Raw genomic sequence first — 12,299 nt, forward strand, 5'->3', positions numbered from 1 at the left:
CCGGGTCTGACAGCGAGTGAAGCTCCCTGTGCACTGTCCCATCTCACATCCCGATGTCCGTGTCACCGGAGTACTGATATGGCCCAATTGCGGAGGGAGAAACTTTGAAACGGGTCGAGAATTCACAGACTTTTATGCGACCCGTGATAGAGTGAAAGGAAAGCAATAAACGCACGGCCAAGCAGGGCCGTTAACTAAAACGCTCAAATCGAACGAAGCCTATACTGCGGATGAAGAGAACAACTAAATATAAAACTAATTCCGCTGGTCTTCAGAATCAGTTGACTCGACAGTCCTATTTCTCAGGCAAGGACGAATGCAAGCAGCGAGCGAAGCGTTGCTGTGCTGTGCTGTGCTCAAGTCTCGACAAGCACTCGACGGAACGAATTGAGTTAAATACTATCACAATGAAATAATAATTAGCAAACACTTGGATCTTCACGAGCACTATTGCCGTATCTGCTGCGCTGCCGAATCCGTGTTTGTGAGACGCCCCACCCGCACAAAGCGCAGCCCCTGAGGCGCCACAGCCCTACGCCCGCTGGAAGTCCCTGATGAGTGTCTTGTTCAAGAGGTCCCTCGCTGGGATCTAAGTACGTTCTTCTGAACCATACCTTTCCCAATCCACAAGTACCACGTGCCCAGCGAGATGCCAGGAGGCGCCGCACCGTGTAGACAACGGAACCAATTACCAGGGGAGGAGAAGGGGGAGGTGGGGTGACTGGGGCTAGGGGAGAGGTAGTAACCGACTTGAGCTGGGAAACATGAAATACTGTGTAGGTCTTCAGTAAAGCTGGTAGAAGCAATCTTTCCGACTCCTTGTTGACAGCCTTGTCTACTACAAACGGTCCCACTTAGCGCGGTACCAAATTGCCGCTCTCGACTTTCCTCGATGACAACCAGGCCTCCTCCACTGGTTTGAATGGCCTTACCTGTCGACGGAGCCGATCAGCCTGCCGGGAATGCTGTTTCTGGGCGTGCAGCAGAGAAGCCCTGGCTCGCCTCCATGGGCGCGTGTAGCGCTGGATCAGCTGTTCAATGATGAACTCCTACGTCAATCTCCCGATCAGGGAAGAGCGGGGGCTGGAATCCTTTCTGGCATTCAAAGGGAGACATACCCGTGGAGGAAGAATGGAGGTTATTGAGGGCGATCTCTGCCCAAACCAACTGGGAGCTCTAGGACGGGAGTTTGGAAGAGGCAAGGCAGCGCAGGGTTTCTCCAACTCCTGGTTCACTCTCTCAGTCTGACTATTGGATTGGGAGTGGAAAGCAGATGAGAGGCTGGCTGTGGCTCCTAAAAGACAGCAGAACACCTTTCAAAACTGGGAATTGAACGGAATTGAATTGAACTGATCAGACGTTACGTCCTGAGGAAAGCTGTGAAGACTGAACTCAGGCTGAACCATGAATGCGGCGAAGGGAGCTTGGGGACGGCAATGAAGTAGGCAGCTTTGCAACATCGATCCACAGCAGCCAAAACAGTGGTGTTTCCATTGAATGGGGTCCGCCCAGTGATGCACTCTACATAGAGGTGGGACCAGAGGCGTTGGGGCACTGACGGTGGACATACCAGGACCGCAGGACGTTGACGTGGTCTTGCTCTGAGCGCAGGTGGGACACGCAGATACAAAGTTGTGGACATCCTGGGACACTGATGGCCACCAAAATGTTCTCTTTATAAACTCCAGGGTCCGTTGAATTCCCCGCTGCCCATCCAGACGGGAGGAGTGACACCATTCCAACACTTTGGAAGGCACCGCAGTATGGACAAACATCCGGTTGGGAGGTCCCCCACCCCGGCAGTGGTCCCACTGTTATGCAGCCTCACCTCTGCCTCCCCAGATCACCCGCGAAGCAATACACAAGCGAAGAAGAACAGGCTCTGGATCGGCATGTCCTCGGATGCGTCGAACTGCCAAGAGAGAGCGTCGGCCTTGGTATTATTGTTGCCGGGACGATAGGTGAGGATGTAATTGAACCGTGAGAAGAAGAGAGCATACAAGGTTCGGCGAGAGTTGAGTCTCTTTGTATCCTGAATTTAGGAGCGGTTCTTGCGATCTGTTCAGACAAAGAAAGGATGGTCTGCCCCATCCGGCCAGCGTCGTCATCCTTCCAGGGCCTCCCTGACATCCAGAAGTTCCCAGTACCCAACATCGTAATTCCTCTCGGCCGGAGTCATGAAACGGAAAAGAAAAACACAAGCGTGCACCCGGCTATCCGCAGACTAGGGCTGAGAGAGGACTCGACTCGACTATGAATCGTTGTGATGTGTGGCTAAACTTGGGATCAGGGGGTATGGAGAGAGGGCAGGTACAGGGTTCTGAGTTGGATGATCAGCCATGATCATACCGAATGGCGATGCAGGCTCGAAGGGCCGAAGGGCCTACTCCTGCACCTATTTTCTATGTTTCAATGTTTGGTTGTTTCAGCACCGCCAAAGTAGTGAAACTACGCTTTAGCTCCGAAAATACTTGGTCGGCACCGTGTGTCCAATGCAATCCTGCCGATGTCTTCCCGGTGATGCATTTGTACGAACCGCGTTAGAGCCGGAATTCTGTATGAAGCGGCGATAAAAGTTTGCAGACCCAATGAAGCGCCGTACCTGTTTGACTGTAGATATTTTGGGCCACTGTTTAACTGCCTGAACTTTACTGAGGTCCATTTCAACACTGGCCAGGGTAACTTTATTGCCCAAATAGGACACTTGATCGAGAGCACGAACACTGATTCCTTCTCACCCATCACTGAAAATAAACCCGAGTGGATAACCTCACTTAGTCCATCACTGAATTGATTCCACAACCCACTGACAACCTTCAACGACGGTACAGCTCACTCATTTATTTATTTTAATTATCTATATTCTAAAATTTAATTTGCATTTTCCTTATTGGATAGTTGTCTATCGTTGAGCGTGGTATTTCGGCAGTTTCCCTGGTGGTCTAGTGGTTAGGATTTGGCGCTCTCACCGCCGCGGCCCGGGTTCGATTCCCGGTCAGGGAATTAGAATATTTCTAACTGTAATTTATTGCGTTTATTGTAACTTATCGTGTTTATTAACTTACTATCACAACAGCAGCATTTTTGTCTATGTTTCGTCTACATCCACCTAATTCAGGACCATAATACCATATGATACAGTAGAATTAGGCCGATTCGCCATTTCATGATGGATGATCCATTTTTTTTACTCAGCCCCATTCTCCCTGTATCCTTTTATGTGAAGTCAAGTCAAATCAATTCGCTTCTGTTGTCATTTCGACAATAAGCCGCTGGTACAGTACACAGTAAAAACGGGACCATGATGCTACGTAAAACAACACAAGACTACACTAGACTATGTGAGACAGCACAAGGCTACACTAGACTACATAAAAACAACATAAAATCTGCACTAGAATAGAGAACTGCACAGGACTACATAAAGTGCACAAAACAGCGCAGGGCAGTACAATAAATAATAAACACACAATACGCACAGTAGAGGACAAATTACAATATAATAATAAATGATGTAGATATCAGTCTAGTCTCTGAGTTTTGAGGAGTCTGATGGCTTGGGGGAAGAAACTATTGCACAGTCTGGTCGTGAGAGCCCGAATGCTTTGGTACATTTTGCCAGGTGGCAGGAGGGAGAAGAGTTTGTGTGAGGGGTGCGTGGGGTCCTTCGTAATGCTGTTAGCTTTGCGGATGCAGCGTGTGGTGTAAATGTCTGTCATGGAGGGAAGAGAGACCCCTATGAACTTCTCAGCTGACCTCACTGACCGCTACAGGGTCTTGCGATCCGAAACGGTGCAATTCCCCGAACCAGGCAGTGATGCAGCTGCACAGGATGCTCTCGATACATCTTCTGAAGAATGCGGTGAGAATGGGGGGTGGGAGATGGACTTTTCTCAGCATTCGCAGAAAGTAAGGACACTGCTGGGCTTTCTTGGCTATGGAGCTGGTGTTGAGGGACCAGGTGAGATTCTCCGCCAGGTGAACACCAAGAAATTTGGTGCTGTTAACGATCTCAACGGAGGAGCCTCCAATGCTCAGCAGAGTGTGGTCGCTCCGTGTCCTCCTGAAGTCAACAACCATCTCTTTTGTTTTGCTCACATTCAGAGACAGGTTGTTGGCTCTGCACCAGTCTGTCAGCTGCTGCACCTCCTCTGTGTGTGCTGACTCGTCGTTCTTGCTGATGAGACCCACCACGGTCGTGTCATCGGTGAACTTGACAATGTGGTTCGAGCTGTGTGTTGCAGCACAGTCGTGGGTCAGCAGAGTGAACAGCAGTGGACTGAGTACACAGCCCTGGGGGGCCCCCGTGCTCAGTGTGAAGGTGTTGGAGATGCTGCTTCCAATCCGGACTGACTGAGGTCTCCCAGTCAGGAAGTCTGGGATCCAGTTGCAGAGGGAGGTGTTCAGGCCCAGCAGCTTCAGCTTTCCAGTCAGGTGCTGAGGAATGATTGTGTTGAACTGAACTGAAGTCTATGAACAGCATTCGAACATATGTGTCTTTTTTGTCCAGGTGGTGGTGGAGATGGCGTTGTCTGTTGAACGGTTTTCCTGATCAATGATGAATCGTTCAACCTCTGCCTTAAATAAGCATACAGGCTTGGCCAGACTTTGTCTGTGGTAATGAATTCCACAGATTCACCATTTTGGCTAAAGAACTTACTCCTCATCTCTGTTCTCAGAGGATGTCCTCTATTCTGAGGCTGCGTCCTCTGGTCTTAGCCTCTCGCGCCATAGGAAACGTCCTCTCCACATCCACTCTATCAGGGCCTCTCACCATTCCATAGGTTTCAATGAGGTCGCTCCTCATTCTCTTGAATTCCAATGACCACAGGCCGGAGCCAGCAAACGCTCTTCATATGAGAAGACATTCAATCCTCGAATCATTTTCATGACCCTCCTTTGAACCCTCTCCAGTTGCAACACGTACTTTCTAAGATAAGGGACGCAAATCTGCTCACGATGCTCCGTGAGGCCTCATCAGTGCTTCATAAGGACTCTAAATCACATCCTTGCTTTTATATTGTATTGTGTTTGGAATGAAGACTGACATCGCATTTGCCTTCCTCACCACAGACTCAACCTGCAGAATAACCTTTAGGGAATCCTGCACAAAGACTCTCAATTCCCTTAGCCCCTCTGTTTTGTTTTGCATTTTCTCCCCATTAAAAAAAATGTCTACTCTATCACTTCATCTACCAAGGTGCATGTCCATATATTTCCCTGCACTGCATTTCATCTGCCATGTGTTTGACTGTTCTTCCACGGCCCTTCAGAGGATCCCATTTTGCTTTCGCTCTGAAGAACCTGTGTTTGCTGAGTGGAGTGATTCGACCATTCCTGGTGCCTGACCTGGAACTGTTGGAATGTTTCATTAATCAAGTTGTTTTAACGGGATCAAAGACTGTTTAATGACAATATTCTGTATCCATTTAGCGCTCGAGTAAGCCTCTTCATCTGATCTATTTGCCATCCATCTACATGTGCACCAGCCGGACAGGTTAATTAGAAAGAGGGCAGTCAACATGCCTGTGTCCATTCTGATTCTGACTACTGGTGATTGATCAAAGTCTTCTTGTTTACACGTTCGTCCCGGTGATGAAAGCACCACGTGATTCCACTGCTCTGCATGGCTCAGAAGAAGCGGAAAGTGAGTCAGAGACAATATCATTGCTCAGCAATATGGCAGTATCTCCATCGCCTGATCAGAGCGGTACTTGGCTTCGTAACCAAGCATTCTCATTTACCATTGACTTCCATGTCATGTCTGTCCAATGATAACTGTCGCATCCCACTGATAAGAGTCGTGAGGAAATTATAACCATCATGACCACCAGCGAGTCTCAGTTTCCCGCGGGAGGCCCATATTCATCCAACCCCCGGCCTTCGTGAAACTGTTATACCTGCCTAATCTACTTCTTCTGGCAGCTCATTCCACACATCCACAAAACTCTGTTAAAATGTTGCTGCACAAGTTCCTTTCAAATCTTCCCTTCTCACTCTAAATCCATCTCCCGAGTTTTAGTCTCCCCTGCACAGGGAAGACTTTTATTGGCCTTATCGCTGCCTTTCATCATTTAAATCGCATTCTCCTCATATTGTAATGAGCAAATGCCAAGCTTGAACAAACCTTTAATATAACCTGGTTCTTCCTGCCCGGACAACGTCATTGTATAACTTACTTCCACTCGTTCCAATTTGACGGGATATTTTCTCTAATACAGCGTCCGAAACTGTACATAGCACTCTATCCACAACCTCAACAACGAGCTATACAGCTGCATTGTAATGTCCCAACTTATGTTCCTTCCTGCTGCCCTGGACCAGGAAGGCCGGGGTGAGACAACGGCTTTTCAATATTCTATCGACCCGTGACGCCGAAATCAGCGAACTGTGCACTTGTGCCGCTGGGTCCCTCGTGTCAATTGCACTCCCTCATGCCCTGCCATTTACAGCACAAGTGCTTTGCAAATTCGATTTCCAAACTGCACTACATTATACTTACCTGCACTGGGATCCACTTGCCACACCTCCGCCCACATCTCTATCTGATCTACATACGCCTGTAATATGCAATAATCGTCAACAGCACCGCCTAAACTTGCGTCATGCAGAAACCTCCTGATCAGGACGTGATTTCACATCAAAATTGCCGACATGAAGGACCAATAAGGAGCAACAGCGACGACTGTGGCATACATCAAGTGTCCGATATCCAGCTGACTATCACACCTCCTGGTCTGCACTCTCCAGTTCCTTCCCAACTCTTGCCCCATTCTTAGCTCCCCATACTGGTCATCTACCCTCTACGGTCAGTTCAGCGTAAGTGTGTGGATCCGAAATGTGTGCCGTCTATTTCCGTCCACAGATTCTACCTGACCTGCCGTCCACTGTACCTGGAGAGATTTGTTCTATGTGTTAGATAAGAAGAGCATGAATTTGAAAAATATCCGATGTGCAGAATCAATAAACCTCAAAATAACTGTGTGAGGTCTTACAGACAGTAATTTTCAAGAAAACACGTTTGATCTTCTTCAGTACTCACTGCATCTCAATCCCTCGCCGATTAAACACACACAGAGATGCTGTCTCTCTGTAGAAGAGGGTGACCATACATTTCCCATATTGAACTCTAGTCCTAATCACTCAGTTTGACTGCATCACCTTGACTCATCTGGACGTGATCATCGCTGCTCAAAGCTCAGTGAGTATTGTCTGGTCCAGTCGGGTTTATTGCTGTGTGCCCAGGGACGGTGAGGTACAGGTACAATGAAAAACTTGCAACATCATTGCAGGCTCGAAGAGACAGAGACATAAATCATACATACAGACAGTCTCAATAAAGCCCGAAAGAGCTGTGCGAGGTCTTACAGACAATTACTTACAATAAATACAATGTATAATTTGATCTTCATCACTACTCACTGCACCTCAATCCCTCGCCTATTAAACACACTCAGAGATTCTGTCTCTCTGTAGGAGAGGGTGACCATACATTGCCCACATTGGACTCTAATTATAATTGCTCAGTTTGCCTACATCATCTGGACTCATCTGCTCAAATCTCAGTGAGTATTGTCAGGTGCAGCCGAGTTTATTACCGTGTGCACAGGGACCGTGAGGTACAGGTACAAGGAAACATCATTGCAGAAAGACAGTACGCAGAACATAAATTATACAATGCTGCATCATTAACAAATGATAGATATAATTGTGTACCATTTTCAGACCCGGACATGATTCCTCGACCAGACTATTGACATAGATTGGGAACAACTCATCTCCAAGCATCTGTCCCTATTATATCCACTGGGATAGCATCCGGCCCAAGAAAGGCCTGTCTATTGCTTTTCTTTAAACACCCAGACAACAGAAAGAAGGTCAGGCCTCTCGCCCTCTTCAGCCAGCCCTGGCATTCAATAAGATCATCCTGGCCCAAACTTACCCTCAATCCTCCTCTCCATTCCACACTTTCCGGTTAAAAGTCTTCCGCTGTTCTCCACCAAGTCTTCTTCCTTCTCCGTGGGTGAAAAGAGATAAACTTCTTTCTTCCGCCTTTAATTCGATGTACTCACTACGCCCCCAACTTTGGACAGATGCATACGGATATAAATGTCAATAAAAAAACGGGACATTGTTAAGTTTTGCTCAGGATTGACTGGACTTAAGGGAGGCAGAAGCAGTCAGGGTCTGCGGGAGAGAACAAGCCCCGGGTAAAACCATTTCCGCCATTGGTTAACACATTAGATTGACATCTGCACACACCAATTGGAGTAGGCAGGTTGCACATCATCTGAGGGGGGTTGGCTTGTGGGTTGTTGGCTGCTGACTGGTCCGTGCGCAGCCGGTGCACCGCATCAGGGACAACCTGCTCGGGTGATATTGATGGAAGATCAGCGAACCTGCCTGCGTCAGGCAATAGGCGGGGTCGCTCTCTGCCCAAGGGAGCAATGGAGAGTCTGTAGAGTGAGTGAAATGAACCGTTCCTGCTTGCACCAGTCTGCGCAGTTCAGCAACAGAGTCATAATCTCAACATCCCGCTCCCCCTCCACCTCGGCTGGACAGCAGTTCTTATTGAAATATGTGAATAGTTTATTGGTTCAAAATCCAAGCCTTTTCAGCTAATCGAATTTCACACGGTGGTCGTCTACTAACGGAGCACTGAACCAAAGTTCCGGGAACAGGTTTGTTGGGAAAACGCGAGTCCTTCATGCCCTTTCTCCTGTTCTCCCCGATATTTCATCAGCAGTTCACACCCTCTCTCCTACACTCTACCCCCGCTGTCTTGTAGAAGAATACCCATAAATTCCCACTCCAATCACGCAGCACTTTCACCGAACACCGACATTGCTCGCTAAACTTTTCCCTCAACTTGTGAGGAAACTATGGGTGTCAGAAGGAAATGAGCGAGAGAACGAGAGAGAGGGAGAGAGACAGAGAGAGAGAGAGAGAGAGAGAGAGAGAGAGAGAGAGATGTGCGTACCCGTGTGTGTGTGTGTGTGTGTGTGTGTGTGTGTTAGAGAGAGAGCGAGACATGGAAGTAAGACAGGAAAGAGAGGCACATCGTAGACATGGAAAGATTGATAAATGGAGGAGTGTGAAAGGCAGTGGGTGGGAGAGGGAGAGGTACACGGCAATTTCCCAATTTCATGTTCACATTGGGCCACTGTTTTCCGCACTGCTCTCTTGACCATCAGAGAGCAATATTTCATCCCAACAACAAAAAGTAGTGCTGACGAAGGGTCTCGGCCTGAAACGTCGACTGCACCTCTTCCTAGAGATGCTGCCTGGCCTGCTGCGTTCACCAGCAACTTTGATGTGTGTTGCTTAACAAAAAGTAGTGGATCTTTATGTCCCTTTATTCAAAGTCGGAAGCTGGTGGGCTCGTAAGTATTGTCACCCTTCGGACTGAGGAGGGGAAATGGTTCATGCGTTTACACATGACCGTCCAGCAGAGGGAGCAAGAGATGGCGACACGATACAGTTACTGATACCACTTCTCCCAGTTTCTTCAATTATAAAAGAAATTAACATTAAATTGGTGTCATTAATTCTTAAAATTCGTAACTTCGTGCTGCTTTGGATGCAAGAATTCTGCTCAGTGCGGTAAATCGTCCGCAGTCTAACTGAAGGAAGTAGGTTGGTGAACGAAGTGAGGCGCTTTGTATCCATACAGCTGTAGAACCCACCGACATCAGTCGCTCTGTTTCTACTCAAAATCAATCGTTAGACACTCGGTTGCGAAACAAAAACATCGTAGCTAAATACACTGTTTTGGCATGTCCATTTGGCTCGTTTCCTCCTGTCCCCACCCATCAGCAAGTAGATGTTTCATCGCACTTGTGTGTACACTAACATAAATTCCAGTTCACTTTGAAGTAATCACCAATTACGCGTAATACACGTCCCCCTCGATTAGATCCGTCACCAGATACGGGTGAATTAAATGACTGTCATTAAATTTTCTGCAGTAGGAGCTCACCGGGTCGACCAGCCTCTGAGGGTGTGGTGTGGAGGGGTGCGTGGAGGCTGTAAGAAGTATTTAATATTTTGCGTTGTAACACTGAATCAGGACCTCGGTAATCTGGTGTTGAACTGACAGAAATATGGGATGGTTATCAACTCCACAGCTTCTCGAATCTCCCCAGCCGAGGGAACAGGATTTATTGAAGAACGTGTTACCGGCTCCAGTGTTGCGTTGGAAATCAGTACATCGACATTCTGTCGGTAATGAAACTCGGATCGGGAAAGTGCCGCGTCGGGCAGAGCTTCCACCTCACAACCTGAGACACCCAGGAAAACTAATACCTGGTGCCATCCGTGTCGACGTTGTTCTTTTGCAGTTTGGAAGAATTTTGATCGGGAAGCGTCAGGATGGTTCACTATTGTCGCTCATTAATGAGCTGTACTTACTGCTGAGCGTGTGAGGCTGATGACGTGACGTAGCCGGACAACGGGCTGCAAAGAGAATATTTAGGCTCCGATTGGTTAGTTCAGCGAGGGGCTCAAACAGTATTTATTGCAGGAATGTGTGAGGTCATGTATTTCGGTGGGGTTGATATTAAATAAGGGACGATAGGTTGCGGTGAAACTATCAGAGGAAATTGTTCACGAAACAGAGATGGCGAGCCGGTGAGTGGATCAGGTATTTTTCAAAGCAGCTGCAGATTGTAGTTTATTTGAACTAGATTGGAAATTTGAAATAGAGAAACCATTGTCATATATTTGTACGGGGTTGCTGAGGTCGGCGCTGGTGCGGTGACGATACTTTTACTTCGCTTATTTGCTGAAGGGTGCAGTCGCACTGGAGAGGCTCGGAACAATTTGACTGACCCACCTCCCGTGATGAATGCACGTGCTCTAACGAACAACTGAATTTAAAACTTACTCTGTACAGTATAGAATTAGGGCTGAATCTAGGGTCATGGCTGAGACGTGCCGTCTAGGAAAATTAGTTCAAGTATGAGAAATTATCATTTAAAACCGAGTTAAACCGGAATAACCGCGCGTACCTTACTGATACCATAAAATACTCCACGAGATATGGTTGCGGATATTATAACACAGGATGCCACTTTACATAGGACATGAGTGCATTTCTGAAATATTAAGGACATCTTGGATTGTGAAAAAGGTAAAGACGACAGTTTGAAACGTGGTGAAGTGCAGCCATGATCATACCAGATAGCTGGACGGAAGCCATCTGTAACTGGCGTGGTCCCCCAGACTGGAAGGAACGTTCCAGAATTTTCTATTCAGCAGCTAATTAAACTCAAGGGACTGACCTCCCCGGTTGACGTTCGTGCAGAACGGCGATTAAAATGCCAGGACCCTATTATTAATTAAATGCCGTCAGGCTGACGAATAGTATCTTTGTCAGGAACTGTACTGCATGAAACCTCAGGGTTTGGGGCATCTGTAGTCAATGACACTGTTTGTCACTCGCCACACATTGCCCGCTTCTACCGCTTGCTGCCCGTGATCGGCAATATTTCCGGGTGCAGAGACGTACCGGAGATTTAATCAGGGGGATGCTACTGCTCTTGTAGCTGAGGGAGACGCTACTGCGCTTGCGTGGATTCTGCCAGAACTACAGTAATTGATTAAGGTCAGAGTCTGACAGAGGATGAGAAGACGTCACCATGTGTATCGTAGAGCGAAATGCTGGAGTCCGCTTCTCCCCGCTGACGCTGAAGAATCTGCTCTGCATATTTCATTCTTTCAGTTTTATGAGACGCAGAGAGTTTAAGCTGCCTCAAGGAGACTGATCAGAGTTGGATAGAAATGAACTCTTCACGCTGAGTAGAAATGCATTGGACTGAATTGTACTAAAGAGTGTAAAAGCCTAGAAAAGCCTAGTCTTTGCAGGCGTCAACTCAGGGAAGATGCGGCGCTCAGACAGCAGACAGAGGGTCAAATTTTATTGGCAGGTATTTGGATTTCTGTTCCTTCATAGCGCTGCGAGCAGGGCTCGAACCTGCGTGGGGAATCCCCATTGGATTTCAAGTCCAACGCCTTAACCACTCGGCCATCGCAGCTCCATCTATGTTAGTTACCCACCGCAGCATTGCAGCTGAAGCGAGGAATGAACGTGATTTATTTTCAGTAATGGAACTGATGAATCATCATTCCGATACGAATAGCATAATTGGACAGTTTTGGAATTTGTTTCAACACCGTTAGGTCAGAGTTTGAGTGTCAAGGAATAGCATTGGCGTCAGTGTCGTAAATGAAGGAGATTTCCACGGTTTGAGATAAAAGTCAAGATCAGAATCAGTTTTATTATGACGGACTTTTTTTTT

At 47.5% G+C, this 12,299-nt stretch overlaps 2 non-coding genes across 2 annotated transcripts; one reads left to right on the forward strand and one right to left on the reverse strand.

Moving 5' to 3' along the window:
* The first annotated feature begins 2,931 nt into the window (after positions 1-2,931).
* trnae-cuc (transfer RNA glutamic acid (anticodon CUC)) lies at positions 2,932-3,003 on the forward strand. Its single transcript has one exon. It is a non-coding gene; the product is annotated as a tRNA-Glu (tRNA).
* An 8,950-nt stretch (positions 3,004-11,953) lies between these two features.
* On the reverse strand, positions 11,954-12,035 carry trnas-uga (transfer RNA serine (anticodon UGA)). The gene has a single exon. It is a non-coding gene; the product is annotated as a tRNA-Ser (tRNA).
* Between the last annotated feature and the right edge of the window lie 264 nt (positions 12,036-12,299).

Source organism: Mobula birostris, chromosome 13, assembly GCF_030028105.1.
Source record: "Mobula birostris isolate sMobBir1 chromosome 13, sMobBir1.hap1, whole genome shotgun sequence".
In the NCBI taxonomy this organism is placed as follows: domain Eukaryota; kingdom Metazoa; phylum Chordata; class Chondrichthyes; order Myliobatiformes; family Myliobatidae; genus Mobula; species Mobula birostris.